Genomic DNA, 26,554 nt, shown 5'->3' on the forward strand with positions numbered 1-26,554 from the left:
TATTTCAGTTTGTGTGGTGGAGAATAATGATAGTGAGGAAGTATTTATGTGTGACGGGATAAGAAGTTTTATTGGTATCCCTATTAGGCAAATGACTTGTACTGATGTTGAGAACAGCAAATATTGAAAATGTAGATGATGAAGGTGAAACTTAATGTTGGTAATGGAGAGTGACTTTCACGAGTGTGATGGTGTTAGTATTAAAATTTGTTGAAGTTATAAGGAGTCAAATTGTGGAGAGGTTATTAGCTATTGTAAAGTGAAATACAGTGAAGACTAGTAAATAAAGAGACACTTGAGCGACCCTTGGTTATTGGTAAGATTGTAAATAAGGTTTATATTGTGTCTGGTTATTTTGTTTGTTGTGGCTTAGTGTAAAAGAACTTACCCTTTGAGATGTGTTATGGAGGTAGAAAGGCAGAGGAAGTACAGTCCCTCAATATTTAGGATACGAGAGGAAGTGATATAGTGGAGACATGTAACGTGTGAGAGAGTGTGTAGGAAGTAGTTGGTATGTGTGTGACGTGGAGGTTTATGAAAGTGGAGTAATGTGGTAATTAGAAATGATGAAGGAAATGAAGTAGTGATGTTCTGGTTTACGAAAGAATGGAGTAACCGATGGTTTCTGGTTTGAAGTAGAGTTAAAAACCTGAGTGAGGTGAAGTTGATGTTAAATTTGGTACAGGTGGTATAATACAAGGTTGAAGAATGGTGCAGAGAAGATAGAAAAGGTTGTATCAGTGTAGATGTTGATGTTTAGATGAGGAAATAAAACAGTACCCCAGAGAAAATGTAAAAAAGTTAGGAATGAGGAGTGGTAGTAAAGAGGTATGATGAGGTGAAGGCGAATTGCTGACAAATAGTGTTTGGTGGTGAATGGTTTGTGAACTATTGTTGCCCCTGTACGTCCTGCCTACAAGATTGAGTTTGGACAGTTAGTGATATGGTGATTTAGTAGTGTGTGTGACTTGACGAAATGATATTCCCTAGAGGTGAATATGTATTGTCCCAGAGAGTAAAATATCCTTTGAAATTGGTAGAGAGATGTACGAATAGAAGACCAATCAAATAATAAATCACTTTGGGTTTGGTAGCGAGGATGAGAGAATTTAGAGCGAGTATAGAAAGGAAAAAAAAATGGTTGTTGGTTTGATTGTTATGAAAGAAATTTTGTTCCCCCTGTAGATTGATCCCCTAAAGATTTGGACAGTTGATAAGGGTTTATAGGTTGATTCTCAACATATTTGGAATGTAGGTGATGTGTATGAGCTGAAATCACTGAAAAGAGAGTATTTTGTGAGAATGGAGTTTAAAGTGTATGAGGTGGAGATTCCCATTGCCCAGTCAATTCTTAATCCTTGGATTGTCCCTTGTGTGAGCTGGTAGCATGTTGGAGATTAGAATGTAAATGAAGGACTAGGTATTGGTGCAGTTGACACGCTATGTATGGCAGAGTAGGAGGAGACCTGAGTTGAGCAGAAATGTGGATGAGTTAGAATAATTGTTTGCGGGTGAATCGTAGGTGCCCTGTGAAAAGAGGGAAGTTGACTGAAGGTAGTATATACAAGTGTAGAGTGAGTGATGTGTTGATAAAGGCAATGTGGGTACAGTGTTTAAAAGAGAGATTGGAAGAAGGCATAGGTTTAAGTAAAGTGAGAATGAGTCCCAAGAGTTCTTAGAGGTGATTGAACATAGGTGTGGTTGGAGTGTATATAAGTAAGAAACAATGACTAGCAAGTTGGTAATGTTTGAGACCTGTTATAAAATATAATTGTGAGAGTTGCATTATTGAGGTTTTGGAGTTTTGTATGAGCCAGGTGATGAGAGTAAGACCCGTGACTGTTTAAATTAGGAAGAGAGTAGAAGGTGTTCGAAAGCCCTATTGGAGATGCAGAGAGAAAAGGAAAGTCTGTTGTTGTAGTGAAAGTTGCAGTATATGTAAGGTGTACAGAAAGTGTAATTGATGGCCCTTCCCATTGAGGTATAGATGCTGATTGTTGTTTGGAGCGAGAAGCTCCCACGCAAATCCAACATTAAGAAATTATGCTATTTTACGATGTGTGTCGAAATGATGTAGATACCTGCTGTGAGGTGAAATTTAGGATGGAGGTGTGTGTGTGTGAGGACGTGGCCCTTTCCCAAGCCATAGAATTAATTATTTCAGTTTGTGTGGTAGAGAATAATGATAGTGAGGAAGTATTTATGTGTGACGGGATAAGAAGTTTTATTGGTATCCCTATTAGGCAAATGAGTTGTACTGATGTTGAGAACAGGAAATATATAAAATGTAGTTGATGAAGGTGAAACTTAATGTTGGTAATGGAGAGTGACTTTCAGGAGTGTGATGGTGTTAGTATTAAAATTTGTAGAAGTTATAAGGAGTCAAATTGTGGAGAGGTTATTAGCTATTGTAAAGTGAAATACAGTGAAGACTAGTAAATAAAGAGACACTTGAGCGACCCTTCGTTATTGGTAAGATTGTAAATAAGGTTTATATTGTGTCTGGTTATTTTGTTTGTTGTGGCTTAGTGTAAAAGAACTTACCCTTTGAGATGTGTTATGGAGGTAGAAAGGCGGAGGAAGTACAGTCCCTCAATATTTAGGATACGAGAGGAAGTGATATAGTGGAGACATGTAACGTGTGAGAGAGTGTGTAGGAAGTAGTTGGTATGTGTGTGACGTGGAGGTTTATGAAAGTGGAGTAATGTGGTAATTAGAAATGATGAAGGAAATGAAGTAGTGATGTTCTGGGTTACGAAAGAATGGAGTAACCGATGGTTTCTGGTTTGAAGTAGAGTTAAAAACCTGAGTGAGGTGAAGTTGATGTTAAATTTGGTACAGGTGGTATAATACAGGGTTGAAGAATGGTGCAGAGAAGATAGAAAAGGTTGTATCAGTGTAGATGTTGATGTTTAGATGAGGAAATAAAACAGTACCCCAGAGAAAATGTAAAAAAGTTAGGAATGAGGTGTGGTAGTAAAGAGGTGTGATGAGGTGAAGGCGAATTGCTGACAAATAGAGTTTGGTGGTGAATGGTTTGTGAACTATTGTTGCCCCTGTACGCCCTGCATACAAGATTGAGTTTGGACAGTTAGTGATATGGTGATTTAGTAGAGTGTGTGACTTGACGAAATGATATTCCCTAGAGGTGAATATGTATTGTCCCAGAGACTAAAATATCCTTTGAAATTGGTAGAGAGATGTACGGATAGAAGACCAATCAAATAATAAATCACTTTGGATTTGGTAGCGAGGATGAGAGAATTTAGAGCGAGTATAGAAAGGAAAAAAAAATGGATGTTGGTTTGATTGTTATGAAAGAAATTTTGTTCCCCCTGTAGATTGATCCCCTAAAGATTTGGATAGTTGATAAGGGTTTATAGGTTGATTCTCAAAATATTTGGAATGTAGGTGATGTGTATGAGCTGAAATCACTGAAAAGAGAGTATTTTGTGAGAATGGAGTTTAAAGTGTATGAGGTGGAGATTCCCATTGCCCAGTCAATTCTTAATCCTTGGATGTCCCTTGTGTGAGCCGGTAGCATGTTGGAGATGAGAATGTAAATGAAGGACTAGGTATTGGTGCAGTTGACACGCTATGTATGGCAGAGTAGGAGGAGACCTGAGTTGAGCAGAAATGTGGATGATTTTGAATAATTGTTTGCGGGTGAATCGTAGGTGCCCTGTGAAAAGAGGGAAGTTGACTGAAGGTAGTATATACAAGTGTAGAGTGAGTGATGTGTTGATAAAGGCAATGTGGGTACAGTGTTTAAAAGAGAGATTGGAAGAAGGCATAGGTTTAAGTAAAGTGAGAATGAGTCCCAAGAGTTCTTAGAGGTGATTGAACATAGGTGTGGTTGGAGTGTATATAAGTAAGAAACAATGACTAGCAAGTTGGTAATGTTTGAGACCTGTTATAAAATATAATTGTGAGTGTTGCATTATTGAGGTTTTGGAGTTTTGTATGAGGCAGGTGAAGAGAGTAAGACCCGTGACTGTTTAAATTAGAAAGAGAGTAGAAGGTTTCCGAATACCCTATTGCAGGTGCAGAGAGAAAAGGAAAGTCTGTTGTTGTAGTGAAAGTTGCAGTATATGTAAGGTGCACCGAAAGTGTAATTGATGGCCCTTCCCATTGACATATACATGCAGATTGCTGTTTGGAACGAGTAGCTCCCAGCAAATCCAACACTATAGAAATTACGTTAATTTACGATGTGTGTCGAAATGATGTAGATACCTGATGTGAGGTGAAATTTAGGATGGAGGTGTGTGTGTGTGTGTGGGGACGTGGCCCTTTCCCAAGCCATAGAATTAATTATTTCAGTTTGTGTGATGGAGAATAATGATAGTGAGGAAGTATTTATGTGTGACGGGATAAGAAGTTTTAATGGTATCCCCTTAGGCAAATGAGTTGTACTGATGTTGAGAACAGGAAATATTGAAAATGTAGATGTTGAAGGTGAAACTGGATGTTGGTAATGGAGAGTGGCTTTCTGGAGTGTGATTGTGTTAGTATTGAAATTTGTAGAAGTTATAAGAAGTCCAATTGTGGAGAGGTTATTAGCTATTGTGAAGTGAAATACAGTGAAGACTAGTAAATAAAGAGACACTAGAGCGACCCATGGTTATTGATAAGATTGTAAATAAGGTTTATATTGTGTCTGGTTATTTTGTTGGTTGTGGCTTAGTGTAAAAGAATTCAACCTTTGAGAAGTGTTATGGAGGTAGAAAGGTGTAGGAAGTACAGTCCCTTAATATTTAGAATACGAGAGGAAGTGATATAGTGGAGACATGTAATGTGCGAGACTGTGATGTGGAGGTTTATGAAATTGCAATAATGTGGTAATTAGAAATGATGAAGGTAATGGAGTAGTGATGTTCTGGTTTACGAAAGAATGGAGTAACCGATGGTTTTTAAGGTGTCTGGTTTGAAGTAGAGTTAAAAACCTGAGTGAGGTGAAGTTGATGTTAAATTTGGTACAGCTGGTATAATACAAGGCTGAAGAATGGTGCAGAGAAGATAGAAAAATGTGGTGTAGTGTAGAGGTTGATTTTTAGATGAGTAAATAAAACAGTACCCCAGAGAAAATGTAAAAAATTACGAATGAGGTGTGGTAGTAAAGAGGTGTGATGAAATGAAGGCGAATTGCTGACAAATAGAGTTTGGTGGTGAATGGTTTGTGAACTATTGTTGCCCCTGTACATCCTGCCTACAAGATTGAGTTTGGACAGTTAGTGATATGGTGATTTAGTAGTGTGTGTGACTTGATGAAATGATAATCCATAGAGGTGAATATGTATTATCCCAGAGAGTAAAATATCCTTTGAAATTGGTAGAGAGATGTACGAATAGAAGACCAATCAAATAATAATTCACTTTGGATAGGGTAGCGAGGATGAGAGAATTTAGAGCGAGTTGGAGATAAGAATGTAAATGCGGGAGTAGGTATTGGTGCAGTTCACACGCTATGTATGGCAGAGTAGGAGGAGACCTGAGTTGAGCAAAAATTGAGCCAAATGATTTATAATAATTGTTTGCGAGTTAATCTTAGGTGCCCTGTGAAAAGAGGGAATTCTGACTGAAAGTAGTATATCCAAGAGTAGAGTGAGTGATGTTGTGTTGATAAAGGCAATATGGGTACAATGTTTAAAAGAGAGATTGGAAGAAGGCGTAGGTTGAAGTATAGTGAGAATGAGACCCAAGGGTTCTTAGAGGTGATTGAACATAGGTGTGGTTGGAGTGTGTAGATGTAAAAAACAATGACTAGCAAGTTGGTAATGTTTGAGACCTGTTATAAAATGTGATTGTGAGAGTTGCAGTATTGACGTTTTGGAGTTTTGTATGAGCCAGGTGATGAGAGTAAGACGCGTGACTGTTTAAATAAGGAAGAGAGTGGAAGGTGTTCGAAGACCCTATTGCAGATGCAGAGCGAAAAGGCAAGTATGTTGTTGTAGTGAAAGTTGTAGTATATGTAACGTGTACAGAAAGTTTAAAATGATAGCCCATCCCATTAAGGTATAGATTCTGATTGTTGTTTGAAACGAGAAGGTCCCACGCAAATCCAACATTATAGAAATTATGTTAATTTACGATATGTGTCGTAATGATGTAGATACCTGATGTGAGGTGAAATATAGGATGGAGGTGTGAGTGTGTGAGGACGTGGCCCTTTCCCAAGCCATAGAATTAATTATTTCAATTAGTGTGGTGGAGAATAGTGATAGTGAGGAAGTATTTATGTGTGAAGGGATAAGAAGTTTTATTGGTACCCCTCTTAGGCAAATGAGTTGTACTGATGTTGAGAACAGGAAATATTGAAAATGTAGATGTTGAAGGTGAAACTGGATGTTGGTAATGGAGAGTGGCTTTATGGAGTGTGATTGTGTTAGTATTAAAATTTGTAGAAGTTATAAGGAGTCCAACTGTGGAGAGGTTATTAGCTGTTGTGAAGTGAAATACAGTGAAGACTAGTAAATAAACGAGACACTTGAGCGACCCTTCTTTATTGATTAGATTGTAAATAAGGTTTATATTGTGTCTGGTTATTTTGTTGGTTGTGGCTTAGTGTAAAAGAATTCACCATTTGAGAAGTGTTATGGAGGTAGAAAGGTGTATGAAGTACAGTCCCTTAATATTTAGAATACGAGAGGAAGTGATATAGTGGAGACATGTAATGTGTGAGAGAGTGCGTACGAAGTAGTTGGTATGTGTGTTATGTGGAGGTTTATCAAACTGGAGTAATGTGGTAATTAGAAATGATGAAGGTAATGAAGTAGTGAAGTTCTGGTTTTGAGAGAATGGAAAAACCGATGGTGTATGGTTTGAAGTAGAGATAAAAACCAGAGTGAGGTGAAGTTGATGCTAAATTTTGTACAGGTTGTGTAATACAAGGTTGAGAAATGGTGCAGAGAAGATAGAAAAATGTTGCGTCAGTGTAGAGGTTGATGTTTAGATGAGGAAATAAAACAGTACCCCAGAGAAAATGTAAAAAATTACGAATGAGGTGTGGGAGTAAAGAGGTGTGATGAAATAAAAGCGAATTGCTGACATATAGAGTTTGGTGGTGAATGGTTTGTGAACTATTGTTGCCCCTGTATGTCCTGCCTACAAGATTGAGTTTGAACAGTTAGTGATAAGGTGATTTAGCAGTGTGTGTGACTTGACGAAATGATAAATCCTATGGGTTAATATGTATTGTCCCTGAGAGTAAAATATCCTTGCAATTGGTAGAGAGATGTACGAATAGAAGGCCTAGCAAATAATAATTCACTTTGGATGAGGTAGCGAGGATGAGAGAATTTAGAGCGAGTATAGAAAGGAAAAAAGAGAGAAAATGGATGTTGGTTTGATTGTTATGAAAGAAGTTTTGTTCCCCCTGTAGATTTGTCCCCGAAACATTAGGATAGATGATAAGGGTTTATACGTTTATTCTCAAAATATTAAGAATGTAGGTGATGTGTATGAGCTGAAATCACTGAAAAGAGAGTATTTTGTGAGAATGAAGTTTAAAGAGTATGAGGTGGAGATTCCCATTGCCCAGGCAATTCTTAATCCTTGGATGCCCCTTGTGTGAGCTGGTAGCATGTTGGAGATAAGAATGTAAATGAAGGAGTAGGTATTGGTGCAGTTGACACGCTATGTATGGCAGAGTAGGAGGAGACCTGAGTTGAGCAGAAATGTGGATGATTTAGAATAATTGTTTGCGAGTTAATCGTAGGTGCCCTATGAAAAGAGGGAAGTCTGACTCAAGGTAGTATATACAAGAGTATAGTGGGTGATGATGTGTTGATAGAGGCAATGTGTGTACAATGGTTAAAAGAGAGATTGGAAGAAGGCATAGGTTTGAGTAAAGTGCGAATGAGTCCCAAGAGTTTTTAGAGGTGAATAAACATAGGTGTGGTTGGATTGTATAGATGTAGCAAACAATGACTAACAAGTTGGTAATGTTTGAGACCTGTTATAAAATATGATTGTGAGAGTTGCATTATTGAGATTTTGGAGTTTTGTATGAGCCAGGTGATGAGAGTAAGACCCGTGACTGTTTAAATTAGAAAGAGAGTAGAAGGTTTCCGAAGACCCTATTGCAGATGCAGAGAGAAAAGGAAAGTCTGTTGTTGTAGTGAAAGTTGCAGTATATGTAAGGTGTACCGAAAGTGTAATTGATGTCCCTTCCCATTGAGATATACATGCAGATTGCTGTTTGGAACGAGTAGCTCCCAGCAAATCCAACATTATAGAAATTATGTTAATTTACGATGTGTGTCGAAATGATGTAGATACCTGATGTGAGGTGAAATTTTGGATGGAGGTGTGTGTGTGTGGGGACGTGGCCCTTTCCCAAGCCATAGAATTAATTATTTCAGTTTGTCTGATGGAGAATAATGATAGTGAGGAAGTATTTATGTGTGACAGGATAAGAAGTTTTAATGGTACCCGTCTTAGGCAAATGAGTTGTACTGATGTTGAGAACAGGAAATATTGAAAATGTAGATGTTGAAGGTGAAACTGGATGTTGGTAATGAAGAGTGGCTTTCTGGAGTGTGATTGTGTTAGTATTGAAATTTGTAGAAGTTATAAGGAGTCCAATTGTGGAGAGGTTATTAGCTATTGTGAAGTGAAATACAGTGAAGACTAGTAAATAAAGAGACACTTGAGTGACCCTTGGTTATTGATAAGATTGTAAATAAGGTTTATATTGTGTCTGGTTATTTTGTTGGTTGTGGTTCAGTGTAAAAGAATTCAACCTTCGAGAAGTGTTATGGAGGTAGAAAGGTGTAGGAGGTACAGTCCCTTAATATTTAGAATACGAGAGGAAGTGATATAGTGGAGACATGTAATGTGCGAGACTGTGATGTGGAGGTTTATGAAATTGCAATAATGTGGTAATTAGAAATGATGAAGGTAATGGAGTAGTGATGTTCTGGTTTATGAAAGAATGGAGTAACCGATGGTGTCTGGTTTGAAGTAGAGTTAAAAACCTGAGTGAGGTGAAGTTGATGTTAAATTTGGTACAGCTGGTGTAATACAAGGCTGAAGAATGGTGCAGAGAAGATAGAAAATTGTTGTGTAGTGTAGAGGTTGATTTTTAGATGAGTAAATATAACAGTACCCCAGAGAAAATGTAAAAAATTACGAATGAGGTGTGGTAGTAAAGAGGTGTGATGAAATGAAGGCGAATTGCTGACTAATAGAGTTTGGTGGTGAATGGTTTGTGAACTATTGTTGCCCCTGTACATCCTGCCTACAAGATTGAGTTTGGGCAGTTAGTGATATGGTGATTTAGTAGTGTGTGTGACTTGACGAAATGATAATCCATAGAGGTGAATATGTATTGTCCCAGAGAGTAAAATATCCTTTGAACACTGAACACTGAAAGGAGAGTATTGTGTGAGAATGGAGTTTAAAGTGTATGAGGTGGTGATTCCCATTGCCCAGGCAATTCTTAATCCTTGGATGTCCCTTCTGGGAGCTGGTAGCATGTTGGAGATAAGAATGTAAATGCGGGAGTAGGTATTGGTGCAGTTCACACGCTATGTATGGCAGAGTAGGAGGAGACCTGAGTTGAGCAAAAATTGAGCCAAATGATTTATAATAATTGTTTGCGAGTTAATCTTAGGTGCCCTGTGAAAAGAGGGAATTCTGACTGAAAGTAGTATATCCAAGAGTAGAGTGAGTGATGTTGTGTTGATAAAGGCAATATGGGTACAATGTTTAAAAGAGAGATTGGAAGAAGGCGTAGGTGTAAGTATAGTGAGAATGAGACCCAAGGGTTCTTAGAGGTGATTGAACATAGGTGTGGTTGGAGTGTGTAGATGTAAAAAACAATGACTAGCAAGTTGGTAATGTTTGAGACCTGTTATAAAATATGATTGTGAGAGTTGCATTATTGAGATTTTGGAGTTTTGTATGAGCCAGGTGATGAGAGTAAGACCCGTGACTGTTTAAATAAGGAAGAGAGTGGAAGGTGTTCGAAGACCCTATTGCAGATGCAGAGCGAAAAGGCAAGTATGTTGTTGTAGTGAAAGTTGTAGTATATGTAAGGTGTACAGAAAGTTTAAATTGATAGCCCTTCCCTTTAAGGTATAGATTCTGATTGTTGTTTGAAACGAGAAGGTCCCACGCAAATCCAACATTATAGAAATTATGTTAATTTACGATGTGTGTCGAAATGATGTAGATACCTGATGTGAGGTGAAATTTAGGATGGAGGTGTGTGTGTGTGAGGATGTGGCCCTTTCCCAAGCCATAGAATTAATTATTTCAGTTTGTTTGGTGGAGAATAGTGATAGTGAGGAAGTATTTATGTGTGAAGGGATAAGAAATTTTATTGGTACCCCCCTTAGGCAAATGAGTTGTACTGATGTTGAGAACAGGAAATATTGAAAATGTAGATGTTGAAGGTGAAACTGGATGTTGGTAATGGAGAGTGGCTTTCTGGAGTGTGATTGTGTTAGTATTAAAATTTGTAGAAGTTATAAAGAGTCCAACTGTGGAGAGGTTATTAGCTGTTGTGAAGTGAAATACAGTGAAGACTAGTAAATAAACGAGACACTTGAGCGACCCTTGTTTATTGATTAGATTGTAAATAAGGTTTATATTGTGTCTGGTTATTTTGTTGGTTGTGGCTTAGTGTAAATGAATTCACCATTTGAGAAGTGTTATGGAGGTAGAAAGGTGTATGAAGTACAGCCCCTTAATATTTAGAATACGAGAGGAAGTGATATAGTGGAGACATGTAATGTGTGAGAGAGTGCGTACGAAGTAGTTGGTATGTGTGTGATGTGGAGGTTTATCAAACTGGAGTAATGAGGTAATTAGAAATGATGAAGGTAATGAAGTAGTGATGTTCTGGTTTACGAAAGAATGGAGTAACCGACGGTGTCTGGTTTGAAGTAGAGTTAAAAACCTGAGTGAGGTGAAGTTGATGTTAAATTTTGTACAGGTGGTATAATACAAGGTTGAAGAATGGTGCAGAGAAGATAAAAAAAGTTTGTGTCAATGTAGAGGTTGATGGTTAGATGAGTAGATAAAACAGTACCCCAGAGAAAATGTAAAAAAGTTAGGAATGAGGTGTGGCAGTAAAGAGGTGTGATGAGGTGAAGGCGGATTGCTGACAAATAGAGTTTGGGGGTGAATGGTTTGTGAACTATTGTTGCCCCTGTACGTCCTGCCTACAAGATTGAGTTTGGACAGTTAGTGATATGGTGATTTAGTAGAGTGTGTGACTTGACGAAATGATATTCCCTAGAGGTGAATATGTATTGTCCCAGAGACTAAAATATCCTTTGAAATTGGTACAGAGATGTACGAATAGAAGACCAATCAAATAATAAATCACTTTGGATTTGGTAGCGAGGATGATAGAATTTAGAGCGAGTATAGAAAGGAAAAAAAAAAAATGGATGTTGGTTTGATTGTTATGAAAGAAATTTTTTTCCCCCTGTAGATTGATCCCCTAAAGATTTGGATAGTTGATAAGGGTTTATAGGTTGATTCTCAAAATATTTGGAATCTAGGTGATGTGTATGAGCTGAAATCACTGAAAAGAGAGTATTTTGTGAGATTGGAGTTTAAAGTGTATGAGGTGGAGATTCCCATTGCCCAGTCAATTCTTAATCCTTGGATGTCCCTTGTGTGAGCTGGTAGCATGTTGGAGATTAGAATGTAAATGAAGGACTAGGTATTGGTGCAGTTGACACGCTATGTATGGCAGAGTAGTAGGAGACCTGAGTTGAGCAGAAATGTGGATGATTTAGAATAATTGTTTGCGGGTGAATCGTAGGTGCCCTGTGAAAAGAGGGAAGTTGACTGAAGGTAGTATATACAAGTGTAGAGTGAGTGATGTGTTGATAAAGGCAATGTGGGTACAGTGTTTAAAAGAGAGATTGGAAGAAGGCATAGGTTTAAGTAAAGTGAGAATGAGTCCCAAGAGTTCTTAGAGGTGATTGAACATAGGTGTGGTTAGAGTGTATATAAGTAAGAAACAATGACTAGCAAGTTGGTAATGTTTGAGACCTGTTATAAAATATAATTGTGAGAGTTGCATTATTGAGGTTTTGGAGTTTTGTATGAGCCAGGTGATGAGAGTAAGACCCGTGACTGTTTAAATTAGGAAGAGAGTAGAAGGTGTTCGAAAGCCCTATTGGAGATGCAGAGAGAAAAGGAAAGTCTGTTGTTGTAGTGAAAGTTGCAGTATATGTAAGGTGTACAGAAAGTGTAATTGATGGCCCTTCCCATTGAGGTATAGATGCTGATTGTTGTTTGGAACGAGAAGCTCCCACGCAAATCCAACATTAAGAAATTATGCTAATTTACGATGTGTGTCGAAATGATGTAGATACCTGCTGTGAGGTGAAATTTAGGATGGAGGTGTGTGTGTGTGAGGACGTGGCCCTTTCCCAAGCCATAGAATTAATTATTTCAGTTTGTGTGGTAGAGAATAATGATAGTGAGGAAGTATTTATGTGTGACGGGATAAGAAGTTTTATTGGTATCCCTATGAGGCAAATGAGTTGTACTGATGTTGAGAACAGGAAATATATAAAATGTAGTTGATGAAGGTGAAACTTAATGTTGGTAATGGAGAGTGACTTTCAGGAGTGTGATGGTGTTAGTATTAAAATTTGTAGAAGTTATAAGGAGTCAAATTGTGGAGAGGTTATTAGCTATTGTAAAGTGAAATACAGTGAAGACTAGTAAATAAAGAGACACTTGAGCGACCCTTCGTTATTGGTAAGATTGTAAATAAGGTTTATATTGTGTCTGGTTATTTTGTTTGTTGTGGCTTAGTGTAAAAGAACTTACCCTTTGAGATGTGTTATGGAGGTAGAAAGGCGGAGGAAGTACAGTCCCTCAATATTTAGGATACGAGAGGAAGTGATATAGTGGAGACATGTAACGTGTGAGAGAGTGTGTAGGAACTAGTTGGTATGTGTGTGACGTGGAGGTTTATGAAAGTGGAGTAATGTGGTAATTAGAAATGATGAAGGAAATGAAGTAGTGATGTTCTGGGTTACGAAAGAATGGAGTAACCGATGGTTTCTGGTTTGAAGTAGAGTTAAAAACCTGAGTGAGGTGAAGTTGATGTTAAATTTGGTACAGGTGGTATAATACAGGGTTGAAGAATGGTGCAGAGAAGATAGAAAAGGTTGTATCAGTGTAGATGTTGATGTTTAGATGAGGAAATAAAACAGTACCCCAGAGAAAATGTAAAAAAGTTAGGAATGAGGTGTGGTAGTAAAGAGGTGTGATGAGGTGAAGGCGAATTGCTGACAAATAGAGTTTGGTGGTGAATGGTTTGTGAACTATTGTTGCCCCTGTACGCCCTGCATACAAGATTGAGTTTGGACAGTTAGTGATATGGTGATTTAGTAGAGTGTGTGACTTGACGAAATGATATTCCCTAGAGGTGAATATGTATTGTCCCAGAGACTAAAATATCCTTTGAAATTGGTAGAGAGATGTACGGATAGAAGACCAATCAAATAATAAATCACTTTGGATTTGGTAGCGAGGATGATAGAATTTAGAGCGAGTATAGAAAGGAAAAAAAAAAAATGGATGTTGGTTTGATTGTTATGAAAGAAATTTTTTTCCCCCTGTAGATTGATCCCCTAAAGATTTGGATAGTTGATAAGGGTTTATAGGTTGATTCTCAAAATATTTGGAATGTAGGTGATGTGTATGAGCTGAAATCACTGAAAAGAGAGTATTTTGTGAGATTGGAGTTTAAAGTGTATGAGGTGGAGATTCCCATTGCCCAGTCAATTCTTAATCCTTGGATGTCCCTTGTGTGAGCTGGTAGCATGTTGGAGATTAGAATGTAAATGAAGGACTAGGTATTGGTGCAGTTGACACGCTATGTATGGCAGAGTAGTAGGAGACCTGAGTTGAGCAGAAATGTGGATGATTTAGAATAATTGTTTGCGGGTGAATCGTAGGTGCCCTGTGAAAAGAGGGAAGTTGACTGAAGGTAGTATATACAAGTGTAGAGTGAGTGATGTGTTGATAAAGGCAATGTGGGTACAGTGTTTAAAAGAGAGATTGGAAGAAGGCATAGGTTTAAGTAAAGTGAGAATGAGTCCCAAGAGTTCTTAGAGGTGATTGAACATAGGTGTGGTTGGAGTGTATATAAGTAAGAAACAATGACTAGCAAGTTGGTAATGTTTGAGACCTGTTATAAAATATAATTGTGAGAGTTGCATTATTGAGGTTTTGGAGTTTTGTATGAGCCAGGTGATGAGAGTAAGACCCGTGACTGTTTAAATTAGGAAGAGAGTAGAAGGTGTTCGAAAGCCCTATTGGAGATGCAGAGAGAAAAGGAAAGTCTGTTGTTGTAGTGAAAGTTGCAGTATATGTAAGGTGTACAGAAAGTGTAATTGATGGCCCTTCCCATTGAGGTATAGATGCTGATTGTTGTTTGGAACGAGAAGCTCCCACGCAAATCCAACATTAAGAAATTATGCTAATTTACGATGTGTGTCGAAATGATGTAGATACCTGCTGTGAGGTGAAATTTAGGATGGAGGTGTGTGTGTGTGAGGACGTGGCCCTTTCCCAAGCCATAGAATTAATTATTTCAGTTTGTGTGGTAGAGAATAATGATAGTGAGGAAGTATTTATGTGTGACGGGATAAGAAGTTTTATTGGTATCCCTATTAGGCAAATGAGTTGTACTGATGTTGAGAACAGGAAATATATAAAATGTAGTTGATGAAGGTGAAACTTAATGTTGGTAATGGAGAGTCACTTTCAGGAGTGTGATGGTGTTAGTATTAAAATTTGTAGAAGTTATAAGGAGTCAAATTGTGGAGAGGTTATTAGCTATTGTAAAGTGAAATACAGTGAAGACTAGTAAATAAAGAGACACTTGAGCGACCCTTGGTTATTGGTAAGATTGTAAATAAGGTTTATATTGTGTCTGGTTATTTTGTTTGTTGTGGCTTAGTGTAAAAGAACTTACCCTTTGAGATGTGTTTTTGAGGTAGAAAGGCGGAGGAAGTACAGTCCCTCAATATTTAGGATACGAGAGGAAGTGATATAGTGGAGACATGTAACGTGTGAGAGAGTGTGTAGGAAGTAGTTGGTATGTGTGTGACGTGGAGGTTTATGAAAGTGGAGTAATGTGGTAATTAGAAATGATGAAGGAAATGAAGTAGTGATGTTCTGGGTTACGAAAGAATGGAGTAACCGATGGTTTCTGGTTTGAAGTAGAGTTAAAAACCTGAGTGAGGTGAAGTTGATGTTAAATTTGGTACAGGTGGTATAATACAAGGTTGAAGAATGGTGCAGAGAAGATAGAAAAGGTTGTATCAGTGTAGATGTTGATGTTTAGATGAGGAAATAAAACAGTACCCCAGAGAAAATGTAAAAAAGTTAGGAATGAGGTGTGGTAGTAAAGAGGTGTGATGAGGTGAAGGCGAATTGCTGACAAATAGAGTTTGGTGGTGAATGGTTTGTCAACTATTGTTGCCCCTGTACGCCCTGCATACAAGATTGAGTTTGGACAGTTAGTGATATGGTGATTTAGTAGAGTGTGTGACTTGACGAAATGATATTCCCTAGAGGTGAATATGTATTGTCCCAGAGAGTAAAATATCCTTTGAAATTGGTACAGAGATGTACGAATAGAAGACCAATCAAATAATAAATCACTTTGGATTTGGTAGCGAGGATGAGAGAATTTAGAGCGAGTATAGAAAGGAAATAAAAAAGGATGTTGGTTTGATTGTTATGAAAGAAATTTTGTTCCCCCTGTAGATTGATCCCCTAAAGATTTGGATAGTTGATAAGGGTTTATAGGTTGATTCTCAAAATATTTGGAATGTAGGTGATGTGTATGAGCTGAAATCACTGAAAAGAGAGTATTTTGTGAGAATGGAGTTTAAAGTGTATGAGGTGGAGATTCCCATTGCCCAGTCAATTCTTAATCCTTGGATGTCCCTTGTGTGAGCCGGTAGCATGTTGGAGATGAGAATGTAAATGAAGGACTAGGTATTGGTGCAGTTGACACGCTATGTATGGCAGAGTAGGAGGAGACCTGAGTTGAGCAGAAATGTGGATGATTTAGAATAATTGTTTGCGGGTGAATCGTAGGTGCCCTGTGAAAAGAGGGAAGTTGACTGAAGGTAGTATATACAAGTGTAGAGTGAGTGATGTGTTGATAAAGGCAATGTGGGTACAGTGTTTAAAAGAGAGATTGGAAGAAGGCATAGGTTTAAGTAAAGTGAGAATGAGTCCCAAGAGTTCTTAGAGGTGATTGAACATAGGTGTGGTTGGAGTGTATATAAGTAAGAAACAATGACTAGCAAGTTGGTAATGTTTGAGACCTGTTATAAAATATAATTGTGAGAGTTGCATTATTGAGGTTTTGGAGTTTTGTATGAGCCAGGTGATGAGAGTAAGACCTGTGACTGTTTAAATTAGGAAGAGAGTAGAAGGTGTTCGAAAGCCCTATTGGAGATGCAGAGAGAAAAGGAAAGTCTGTTGTTGTAGTGAAAGTTGCAGTATATGTAAGGTGTACAGAAAGTGTAATTGATGGCCCTTCCCACTCAGGTACAGATGCTGATTGTTGTTTGGAACGAGAAGCTCCCACGCAAATCCAACATTAAGAAATTATGCTAATTTACGATGTGTGTCGAAATGATGTAGATACCTGCTGTGAGGTGAAATTTAGAATGGAGGTGTGTGTGTGGTTGGACGTGGCCCTTTCCCAAGCCATAGAATTAATTATTTCAGTTTGTGTGGTGGAGAATAATGATAGTGAGGAAGTATTTATGTGTGACGGGATAAGAAGTTTTATTGGTATCCCTATTAGGCAAATGAGTTGTACTGATGTTGAGAACAGCAAATATTGAAAATGTAGATGATGAAGGTGAAACTTAATGTTGGTAATGGAGAGTGACTTTCAGGAGTGTGATGGTGTTAGTATTAAAATTTGTAGAAGTTATAAGGAGTCAAATTGTGGAGAGGTTATTAGCTATTGTAAAGTGAAATACAGTGAAGACTAGTAAATAAAGAGACACTTGAGCGACCCTTGGTTATTGGTAAGATTGTAAATAAGGTTTATATTGTGTCTGGTTATTTTGTTTGTTGTGGCTTAGTGTAAAAGAATTTACCCTTTGAGATGTGTTATGGAGGTAGAAAGGTGTAGGAAGTACAGACCCTCAATATTTAGAATACGTGAGGAAGTGATATAGTGGAGACATGTAACGTGTGAGAGAGTGTGTAGGAAGTAGTTGGTATGTGTGTGACGTGGAGGTTTATGAAAGTGGAGTAATGTGGTAATTAGAAATGATGAAGGAAATGAAGTAGTGAAGTTCTGGTTTACGAAAGAATGGAGTAACCGATGGTTTCTGGTTTGAACTAGAATTAAAAACCTGAGTGAGGTGAAGTTTATGTTAAATTTGGTACAGGTGGTATAATACAAGGTTGAAGAATGGTGCAGAGAAGATAGAAAAGGTTGTGTCAGTGTAGAGGTTGATGTTTAGATGAGGAAATAAAACAGTACCCCAGAGAAAATGTAAAAAAGTTAGGAATGAGGTGTGGTAGTAAAGAGGTGTGATGAAGTGAAGGTGAATTGCTGACAAATAGAGTTTGGTGGTGAATGGTTTGTAAACTATTGTTGCCCCTGTACGCCCTGCCTACAAGATTGAGTTTGGACAGTTAGTGATATGGTGATTTAGTAGTGTGTGTGACTTGACGAAATGATATTCCCTAGAGGTGAATATGTATTGTCCCAGAGAGTAAAATATCCTTTGAAATTGGTACAGAGATGTACGAATAGAAGACCAATCAAATAATAATTCACTTTCGATTAGGTAGCGAGGATGAGAGAATTTAGAGCGAGTATAGAAAGGAAAAAAAAATGGATGTTGGTTTGATTGTTATGAAAGAAATTTTGTTCCCCCTGTTAATTGATCCCCTAAAAATTAGGATATTTGATAAGGGTTTATAGGTTGATTCTCAAAATATTTGGAATGTAGGTGATGTGTATGAGCTGAAATCACTGAAAAGAGAGTATTTTGTGAGAATGGAGTTTAAAGTGTATGATGTGGAGATTCCCATTGCCCAGTCAATTCTTAATCCTTGGATGTCCCTTGTGTGAGCTGGTAGCATGTTGGAGATTAGAATGTAAATGAAGGACTAGGTATTGGTGCAGTTGACACGCTATGTATGGCAGAGTAGGAGGAGACTTGAGTTGAGCAGAAATGTGGATGATTTAGAATAATTGTTTGCGGGTGAATCGTAGGTGCCCTGTGAAAAGAGGGAAGTTGACTGAAGGTAGTATATACAAGTGTAGAGTGAGTGATGTGTTGATAAAGGCAATGTGGGTACAATGTTTAAAAGAGAGATTGGAAGAAGGCATAGGTTTAAGTAAAGTGAGAATGAGTCCCAAGAGTTCTTAGAGGTGATTGAACATAGGTGTGGTTGGAGTGTATATAAGTAAGAAACAATGACTAGCAAGTTGGTAATGTTTGAGACCTGTTATAAAATATAATTGTGAGTGTTGCATTATTGAGGTTTTGGAGTTTTGTATGAGGCAGGTGAAGAGAGTAAGACCCGTGACTGTTTAAATTAGAAAGAGAGTAGAAGGTTTCCGAATACCCTATTGCAGGTGCAGAGAGAAAAGGAAAGTCTGTTGTTGTAGTGAAAGTTGCAGTATATGTAAGGTGCACCGAAAGTGTAATTGATGGCCCTTCCCATTGACATATACATGCAGATTGCTGTTTGGAACGAGTAGCTCCCAGCAAATCCAACACTATAGAAATTACGTTAATTTACGATGTGTGTCGAAATGATGTAGATACCTGATGTGAGGTGAAATTTAGGATGGAGGTGTGTGTGTGTGTGTGGGGACGTGGCCCTTTCCCAAGCCATAGAATTAATTATTTCAGTTTGTGTGATGGAGAATAATGATAGTGAGGAAGTATTTATGTGTGACGGGATAAGAAGTTTTAATGGTATCCCCTTAGGCAAATGAGTTGTACTGATGTTGAGAACAGGAAATATTGAAAATGTAGATGTTGAAGGTGAAACTGGATGTTGGTAATGGAGAGTGGCTTTCTGGAGTGTGATTGTGTTAGTATTGAAATTTGTAGAAGTTATAAGAAGTCCAATTGTGGAGAGGTTATTAGCTATTGTGAAGTGAAATACAGTGAAGACTAGTAAATAAAGAGACACTAGAGCGACCCATGGTTATTGATAAGATTGTAAATAAGGTTTATATTGTGTCTGGTTATTTTGTTGGTTGTGGCTTAGTGTAAAAGAATTCAACCTTTGAGAAGTGTTATGGAGGTAGAAAGGTGTAGGAAGTACAGTCCCTTAATATTTAGAATACGAGAGGAAGTGATATAGTGGAGACATGTAATGTGCGAGACTGTGATGTGGAGGTTTATGAAATTGCAATAATGTGGTAATTAGAAATGATGAAGGTAATGGAGTAGTGATGTTCTGGTTTACGAAAGAATGGAGTAACCGATGGTTTTTAAGGTGTCTGGTTTGAAGTAGAGTTAAAAACCTGAGTGAGGTGAAGTTGATGTTAAATTTGGTACAGCTGGTATAATACAAGGCTGAAGAATGGTGCAGAGAAGATAGAAAAATGTGGTGTAGTGTAGAGGTTGATTTTTAGATGAGTAAATAAAACAGTACCCCAGAGAAAATGTAAAAAATTACGAATGAGGTGTGGTAGTAAAGAGGTGTGATGAAATGAAGGCGAATTGCTGACAAATAGAGTTTGGTGGTGAATGGTTTGTGAACTATTGTTGCCCCTGTACATCCTGCCTACAAGATTGAGTTTGGACAGTTAGTGATATGGTGATTTAGTAGTGTGTGTGACTTGATGAAATGATAATCCATAGAGGTGAATATGTATTATCCCAGAGAGTAAAATATCCTTTGAAATTGGTAGAGAGATGTACGAATAGAAGACCAATCAAATAATAATTCACTTTGGATAGGGTAGCGAGGATGAGAGAATTTAGAGCGAGTTGGAGATAAGAATGTAAATGCGGGAGTAGGTATTGGTGCAGTTCACACGCTATGTATGGCAGAGTAGGAGGAGACCTGAGTTGAGCAAAAATTGAGCCAAATGATTTATAATAATTGTTTGCGAGTTAATCTTAGGTGCCCTGTGAAAAGAGGGAATTCTGACTGAAAGTAGTATATCCAAGAGTAGAGTGAGTGATGTTGTGTTGATAAAGGCAATATGGGTACAATGTTTAAAAGAGAGATTGGAAGAAGGCGTAGGTTGAAGTATAGTGAGAATGAGACCCAAGGGTTCTTAGAGGTGATTGAACATAGGTGTGGTTGGAGTGTGTAGATGTAAAAAACAATGACTAGCAAGTTGGTAATGTTTGAGACCTGTTATAAAATGTGATTGTGAGAGTTGCAGTATTGACGTTTTGGAGTTTTGTATGAGCCAGGTGATGAGAGTAAGACGCGTGACTGTTTAAATAAGGAAGAGAGTGGAAGGTGTTCGAAGACCCTATTGCAGATGCAGAGCGAAAAGGCAAGTGTGTTGTTGTAGTGAAAGTTGTAGTATATGTAACGTGTACAGGAAGTTTAAATTGATAGCCCATCCCATTAAGATATAGATTCTGATTGTTGTTTGAAACGAGAAGGTCCCACGCAAATCCAACATTATAGAAATTATGTTAATTTACGATATGTGTCGTAATGATGTAGATACCTGATGTGAGGTGAAATATAGGATGGAGGTGTGAGTGTGTGAGGACGTGGCCCTTTCCCAAGCCATAGAATTAATTATTTCAATTTGTGTGGTGGAGAATAGTGATAGTGAGGAAGTATTTATGTGTGAAGGGATAAGAAGTTTTATTGGTACCCCTCTTAGGCAAATGAGTTGTACTGATGTTGAGAACAGGAAATATTGAAAATGTAGATGTTGAAGGTGAAACTGGATGTTGGTAATGGAGAGTGGCTTTATGGAGTGTGATTGTGTTAGTATTAAAATTTGTAGAAGTTATAAGGAGTCCAACTGTGGAGAGGTTATTAGCTGTTGTGAAGTGAAATACAGTGAAGACTAGTAAATAAACGAGACACTTGAGCGACCCTTGTTTATTGATTAGATTGTAAATAAGGTTTGTATTGTGTCTGGTTATTTTGTTGGTTGTGGCTTAGTGTAAAAGAATTCACCATTTGAGAAGTGTTATGGAGGTAGAAAGGTGTATGAAGTACAGTCCCTTAATATTTAGAATACGAGAGGAAGTGATATAGTGGAGACATGTAATGTGTGAGAGAGTGCGTACGAAGTAGTTGGTATGTGTGTGATGTGGAGGTTTATCAAACTGGAGTAATGTGGTAATTAGAAATGATGAAGGTAATGAAGTAGTGAAGTTCTGGTTTTGAGAGAATGGAAAAACCGATGGTGTATGGTTTGAAGTAGAGATAAAAACCAGAGTGAGGTGAAGTTGATGCTAAATTTTGTACAGGTTGTGTAATACAAGGTTGAGAAATGGTGCAGAGAAGATAGAAAAATGTTGCGTCAGTGTAGAGGTTGATGTTTAGATGAGGAAATAAAACAGTACCCCAGAGAAAATGTAAAAAATTACGAATGAGGTGTGGGAGTAAAGAGGTGTGATGAAATAAAAGCGAATTGCTGACATATAGAGTTTGGTGGTGAATGGTTTGTGAACTATTGTTGCCCCTGTATGTCCTGCCTACAAGATTGAGTTTGAACAGTTAGTGATAAGGTGATTTAGCAGTGTGTGTGACTTGACGAAATGATAAATCCTATGGGTTAATATGTATTGTCCCTGAGAGTAAAATATCCTTGCAATTGGTAGAGAGATGTACGAATAGAAGGCCTAGCAAATAATAATTCACTTTGGATGAGGTAGCGAGGATGAGAGAATTTAGAGCGAGTATAGAAAGGAAAAAAGAGAGAAAATGGATGTTGGTTTGATTGTTATGAAAGAAGTTTTGTTCCCCCTGTAGATTTGTCCCCGAAACATTAGGATAGATGATAAGGGTTTATACGTTTATTCTCAAAATATTAAGAATGTAGGTGATGTGTATGAGCTGAAATCACTGAAAAGAGAGTATTTTGTGAGAATGAAGTTTAAAGAGTATGAGGTGGAGATTCCCATTGCCCAGGCAATTCTTAATCCTTGGATGCCCCTTGTGTGAGCTGGTAGCATGTTGGAGATAAGAATGTAAATGAAGGAGTAGGTATTGGTGCAGTTGACACGCTATGTATGGCAGAGTAGGAGGAGACCTGAGTTGAGCAGAAATGTGGATGATTTAGAATAATTGTTTGCGAGTTAATCGTAGGTGCCCTATGAAAAGAGGGAAGTCTGACTCAAGGTAGTATATACAAGAGTATAGTGGGTGATGATGTGTTGATAGAGGCAATGTGTGTACAATGGTTAAAAGAGAGATTGGAAGAAGGCATAGGTTTGAGTAAAGTGCGAATGAGTCCCAAGAGTTTTTAGAGGTGAATAAACATAGGTGTGGTTGGATTGTATAGATGTAGCAAACAATGACTAACAAGTTGGTAATGTTTGAGACCTGTTATAAAATATGATTGTGAGAGTTGCATTATTGAGATTTTGGAGTTTTGTATGAGCCAGGTGATGAGAGTAAGACCCGTGACTGTTTAAATTAGAAAGAGAGTAGAAGGTTTCCGAAGACCCTATTGCAGATGCAGAGAGAAAAGGAAAGTCTGTTGTTGTAGTGAAAGTTGCAGTATATGTAAGGTGTACCGAAAGTGTAATTGATGTCCCTTCCCATTGAGATATACATGCAGATTGCTGTTTGGAACGAGTAGCTCCCAGCAAATCCAACATTATAGAAATTATGTTAATTTACGATGTGTGTCGAAATGATGTAGATACCTGATGTGAGGTGAAATTTTGGATGGAGGTGTGTGTGTGTGGGGACGTGGCCCTTTCCCAAGCCATAGAATTAATTATTTCAGTTTGTCTGATGGAGAATAATGATAGTGAGGAAGTATTTATGTGTGACAGGATAAGAAGTTTTAATGGTACCCGTCTTAGGCAAATGAGTTGTACTGATGTTGAGAACAGGAAATATTGAAAATGTAGATGTTGAAGGTGAAACTGGATGTTGGTAATGAAGAGTGGCTTTCTGGAGTGTGATTGTGTTAGTATTGAAATTTGTAGAAGTTATAAGGAGTCCAATTGTGGAGAGGTTATTAGCTATTGTGAAGTGAAATACAGTGAAGACTAGTAAATAAAGAGACACTTGAGTGACCCTTGGTTATTGATAAGATTGTAAATAAGGTTTATATTGTGTCTGGTTATTTTGTTGGTTGTGGCTTAGTGTAAAAGAATTCAACCTTTGAGAAGTGTTATGGAGGTAGAAAGGTGTAGGAAGTACAGTCCCTTAATATTTAGAATACGAGAGGAAGTGATATAGTGGAGACATGTAATGTGCGAGACTGTGATGTGGAGGTTTATGAAATTGCAATAATGTGGTAATTAGAAATGATGAAGGTAATGGAGTAGTGATGTTCTGGTTTACGAAAGAATGGAGTAACCGATGGTTTTTAAGGTGTCTGGTTTGAAGTAGAGTTAAAAACCTGAGTGAGGTGAAGTTGATGTTAAATTTGGTACAGCTGGTATAATACAAGGCTGAAGAATGGTGCAGAGAAGATAGAAAAATGTGGTGTAGTGTAGAGGTTGATTTTTAGATGAGTAAATAAAACAGTACCCCAGAGAAAATGTAAAAAATTACGAATGAGGTGTGGTAGTAAAGAGGTGTGATGAAATGAAGGCGAATTGCTGACAAATAGAGTTTGGTGGTGAATGGTTTGTGAACTATTGTTGCCCCTGTACATCCTGCCTACAAGATTGAGTTTGGACAGTTAGTGATATGGTGATTTAGTAGTGTGTGTGACTTGATGAAATGATAATCCATAGAGGTGAATATGTATTATCCCAGAGAGTAAAATATCCTTTGAAATTGGTAGAGAGATGTACGAATAGAAGACCAATCAAATAATAATTCACTTTGGATAGGGTAGCGAGGATGAGAGAATTTAGAGCGAGTTGGAGATAAGAATGTAAATGCGGGAGTAGGTATTGGTGCAGTTCACACGCTATGTATGGCAGAGTAGGAGGAGACCTGAGTTGAGCAAAAATTGATCCAAATGATTTATAATAATTGTTTGCGAGTTAATCTTAGGTGCCCTGTGAAAAGAGGGAATTCTGACTGAAAGTAGTATATCCAAGAGTAGAGTGAGTGATGTTGTGTTGATAAAGGCAATATGGGTACAATGTTTAAAAGAGAGATTGGAAGAAGGCGTAGGTTGAAGTATAGTGAGAATGAGACCCAAGGGTTCTTAGAGGTGATTGAACATAGGTGTGGTTGGAGTGTGTAGATGTAAAAAACAATGACTAGCAAGTTGGTAATGTTTGAGACCTGTTATAAAATGTGATTGTGAGAGTTGCAGTATTGACGTTTTGGAGTTTTGTATGAGCCAGGTGATGAGAGTAAGACGCGTGACTGTTTAAATAAGGAAGAGAGTGGAAGGTGTTCGAAGACCCTATTGCAGATGCAGAGCGAAAAGGCAAGTATGTTGTTGTAGTGAAAGTTGTAGTATATGTAACGTGTACAGGAAGTTTAAATTGATAGCCCATCCCATTAAGATATAGATTCTGATTGTTGTTTGAAACGAGAAGGTCCCACGCAAATCCAACATTATAGAAATTATGTTAATTTACGATATGTGTCGTAATGATGTAGATACCTGATGTGAGGTGAAATATAGGATGGAGGTGTGAGTGTGTGAGGACGTGGCCCTTTCCCAAGCCATAGAATTAATTATTTCAATTTGTGTGGTGGAGAATAGTGATAGTGAGGAAGTATTTATGTGTGAAGGGATAAGAAGTTTTATTGGTACCCCTCTTAGGCAAATGAGTTGTACTGATGTTGAGAACAGGAAATATTGAAAATGTAGATGTTGAAGGTGAAACTGGATGTTGGTAATGGAGAGTGGCTTTATGGAGTGTGATTGTGTTAGTATTAAAATTTGTAGAAGTTATAAGGAGTCCAACTGTGGAGAGGTTATTAGCTGTTGTGAAGTGAAATACAGTGAAGACTAGTAAATAAACGAGACACTTGAGCGACCCTTGTTTATTGATTAGATTGTAAATAAGGTTTATATTGTGTCTGGTTATTTTGTTGGTTGTGGCTTAGTGTAAAAGAATTCACCATTTGAGAAGTGTTATGGAGGTAGAAAGGTGTATGAAGTACAGTCCCTTAATATTTAGAATACGAGAGGAAGTGATATAGTGGAGACATGTAATGTGTGAGAGAGTGCGTACGAAGTAGTTGGTATGTGTGTGATGTGGAGGTTTATCAAACTGGAGTAATGTGGTAATTAGAAATGATGAAGGTAATGAAGTAGTGAAGTTCTGGTTTTGAGAGAATGGAAAAACCGATGGTGTATGGTTTGAAGTAGAGATAAAAACCAGAGTGAGGTGAAGTTGATGCTAAATTTTGTACAGGTTGTGTAATACAAGGTTGAGAAATGGTGCAGAGAAGATAGAAAAATGTTGCGTCAGTGTAGAGGTTGATGTTTAGATGAGGAAATAAAACAGTACCCCAGAGAAAATGTAAAAAATTACGAATGAGGTGTGGGAGTAAAGAGGTGTGATGAAATAAAAGCGAATTGCTGACATATAGAGTTTGGTGGTGAATGGTTTGTGAACTATTGTTGCCCCTGTATGTCCTGCCTACAAGATTGAGTTTGAACAGTTAGTGATAAGGTGATTTAGCAGTGTGTGTGACTTGACGAAATGATAAATCCTATGGGTTAATATGTATTGTCCCTGAGAGTAAAATATCCTTGCAATTGGTAGAGAGATGTACGAATAGAAGGCCTAGCAAATAATAATTCACTTTGGATGAGGTAGCGAGGATGAGAGAATTTAGAGCGAGTATAGAAAGGAAAAAAGAGAGAAAATGGATGTTGGTTTGATTGTTATGAAAGAAGTTTTGTTCCCCCTGTAGATTTGTCCCCGAAACATTAGGATAGATGATAAGGGTTTATACGTTTATTCTCAAAATATTAAGAATGTAGGTGATGTGTATGAGCTGAAATCACTGAAAAGAGAGTATTTTGTGAGAATGAAGTTTAAAGAGTATGAGGTGGAGATTCCCATTGCCCAGGCAATTCTTAATCCTTGGATGCCCCTTGTGTGAGCTGGTAGCATGTTGGAGATAAGAATGTAAATGAAGGAGTAGGTATTGGTGCAGTTGACACGCTATGTATGGCAGAGTAGGAGGAGACCTGAGTTGAGCAGAAATGTGGATGATTTAGAATAATTGTTTGCGAGTTAATCGTAGGTGCCCTATGAAAAGAGGGAAGTCTGACTCAAGGTAGTATATACAAGAGTATAGTGGGTGATGATGTGTTGATAGAGGCAATGTGTGTACAATGGTTAAAAGAGAGATTGGAAGAAGGCATAGGTTTGAGTAAAGTGCGAATGAGTCCCAAGAGTTTTTAGAGGTGAATAAACATAGGTGTGGTTGGATTGTATAGATGTAGCAAACAATGACTAACAAGTTG

General features: G+C 37.8%; 1 long non-coding RNA gene across 9 annotated transcripts in view; it reads left to right on the forward strand.

Annotated features, from left to right (window-relative positions):
- The window catches only part of LOC126170775 (uncharacterized), a 296,049-nt gene extending 273,728 nt beyond the window's left edge, over positions 1-22,321 (forward strand). For all 9 annotated transcript variants that reach the window (XR_007535463.1, XR_007535464.1, XR_007535465.1 and 6 more), the window contains one exon: positions 22,093-22,321. This is a non-coding gene — a long non-coding RNA (uncharacterized LOC126170775). The remainder of the gene's footprint in view (positions 1-22,092) is intronic.
- The last annotated feature ends 4,233 nt before the right edge of the window (positions 22,322-26,554 follow it).

This window comes from Schistocerca cancellata, chromosome 1 (genome assembly GCF_023864275.1).
Source record: "Schistocerca cancellata isolate TAMUIC-IGC-003103 chromosome 1, iqSchCanc2.1, whole genome shotgun sequence".
Taxonomy (NCBI): domain Eukaryota; kingdom Metazoa; phylum Arthropoda; class Insecta; order Orthoptera; family Acrididae; genus Schistocerca; species Schistocerca cancellata.